Here is a 2,454-nt window from a genome sequence, read left to right on the forward strand (position 1 = left end):
CTAATTTAAATGTGCTAGCAGCACATCTAGATTTCCAGGCTACTCGTTGACATCTCCCAAAGGCCTTCTGAAAAGTGCTTTCCAAGCCTGTTTTTCCTTGTACTACACAAGCACCATGTTGTAAACAGGTAGGAAGAACATGCCTGGGAAGCCGACTGAAAAACGCATATCTAATGTCAATCAATGTCATTTTAGCTTCACTGATTTAGCTTATGCTAACCTATTATATTCATTTCCTTTTTTTTCCCCTTTTCCTCAATTCCTTTTTCAATTATTATACAGGGGAGAGCATGACCGCCATCCTCCGCTACCAGAATTTTATGCAGTTGAGATTCACACATTTGGGGACTTCGCAAGGGGGGTCGGCACATATGGAGAGTAATGTCTGAGCCTCACCCTGGGTGAACCCCCTACTTCACCATGGTATCTCCCCTGCCAGATAAGTATACCTATAATACTAACTAATATGACTTCATATTCATTCACATCAAATCTATTAAAACATCTTCATTTGAAGTAATGCTAGCAAAAACAATCCGAATTGAGTGCTACCAGGGCTAAAACATGGACGTGCAGAGCTCCGCTCGATGCTTACCACTTGGGTTCCATGTGGTGCTTGGATCGCCTATAAGGTCCAGCAGATTTCCACTTGGAACATGATTCCAGCTTCTTCAGCAAATTCACAACAGAAGAGGAGCTGTTGGTGAAAATGGATAGCTCCCATTTCAGATGTAATTTCAGTGGCAAAATCAGAAATAGCCACTGCATTTAGCTGAGGCTTGCTTAGCACAATCTGCCTTTTTAGCTCAGCTTTGTGCTTGGGTGCTTCTATGCCAACCCACAGCCAGTAATAGTGGTGAATGTGGGTCCCATTGACTTTAGTTTGGAAAGGTCCCGGACCGCCACAGCTCCTGATTCTTTCAGACAATTAACACTGAAAAAGCTGACGAGTGGCACGCAAACATTTGCAGGGATCTCCGGTTTCAAATATAATTTCAGTGGTGGATTAAGAAATAATTTGTGTGTTTGGTATTCACTATTCACAGTGTGTAGTCATCACTCATCGCTTGTTAGCACAAGTTACCTGCTCTTACCTCAGCTTTGTCTTTTGACTCCACGCCAACCTACAGCCAGTCACAACAGGCTGTCAACACAATATAAGTACAACAAATTGAATGTTGGCACTTGGGTTAAGAGAGCCAATAACTGACCGAGGAACAGCAGCCCAGTGTGGCAGAGCACAGTCAGCTTCCTGTTGGTTAGTGGTTCGATTAGTCAACTTGGAAGGGTCTTGAAATGATCTGAGGTGAAGATTGCTTGACTGGAGCCATCTCTACAGGGGCTCCAGCTGGCATCCTCCGGTTAGCCCTGGCCAGCAGCCTTCAACAGTGAAAAAAGCTGCTTCAGGCTGCTGAATTACATCCTTCCAGGCCAACCCTGCAGTCACAGTGGTCTGTTTGTACAGTTATCAAAGTGTCATTTTCTGACTTTAGACACAAAATGCATTTACACCATGTGCTGCATCTTTATTCACAGCTCATAAATTCACTATAGGTGCTAATTTGCTGAAGTGACACCTAACCATTTGACACCATAGACTTAGACTGTCATCATCACCCCTAATTATGCATAGATTTGTGTTTGTACATAATTTTATTTGAAGACATACAAAAAAATTCACCTCCGATACAGTTGTCATGGTTGTGAAATTGAACTATTATGGCATTTCTTGAACCAAGCTGTAAATATGGTTATTTCTACTGCAAAGTTCCACATTGTAAAAAGAGGGTCAATGGAGGTTGGCTCACTTTTGGAGTCACACCCTTTTGGTCTGTTGAGGAACTCAAATTTTCTTCACTTTCTGGATAATGTCAGTCTGTTGTTAACTGGATGTAGTCCCTTGCGATCAACTCACATGGGGCCACCATGAAACTAATAGACAGTCTCATATGGGGCCCCGTTTCTCAGACTGTTTATATCTCAGCAGCCATGTCTCCAATTTAATTTTATTAACAAAATTTAGAAGCAAAAATGCCACATATGGCAGAAATTACATACAGGAAAAATGAAGAAAGGTATTATTACATTACAATTTCAGCCCAATGCTGTTACTTAAAAGAGCATAGTGTCCCTTATTTCAAAGATGCATTTATTTCCCATTTTAAAGGCTTATAATAGCCTCCACGATTACCTGCTGAGTTGGTTTTTGTCATTTCAAGCCACGTGTGAAACTGAGAAGGCTGAGGACACAATTGAGTTTCTATTCCTGAAGGCGGCGTCGGACTCATGATACATTTATTCATTATCAATTTAATATAGCCACGATGCACAATCAGCCACAAAACAGCGAGATGGAGCTGAGAAAACAAATTAACGGAAAGCCTAAGGAATATTTGTTGGCCTCTGTTCGGGCATATGGCTACCTATTTGCAACAAGAGTTCATTTGCAGATAT

At 41.6% G+C, this 2,454-nt stretch overlaps 1 non-coding gene across 1 annotated transcript; it reads right to left on the reverse strand.

The window, feature by feature from the left end:
- Positions 1 to 279: 279 nt before the first annotated feature.
- LOC133441272 (U1 spliceosomal RNA) lies at positions 280 to 447 on the reverse strand. Its single transcript, XR_009782468.1, has one exon. It is a non-coding gene; the product is annotated as a U1 spliceosomal RNA (small nuclear RNA).
- Between the last annotated feature and the right edge of the window lie 2,007 nt (positions 448 to 2,454).

The sequence above is a fragment of the Cololabis saira genome, chromosome 3 (genome assembly GCF_033807715.1).
Source record: "Cololabis saira isolate AMF1-May2022 chromosome 3, fColSai1.1, whole genome shotgun sequence".
Classification (NCBI taxonomy): Eukaryota; Metazoa; Chordata; class Actinopteri; order Beloniformes; family Belonidae; genus Cololabis; species Cololabis saira.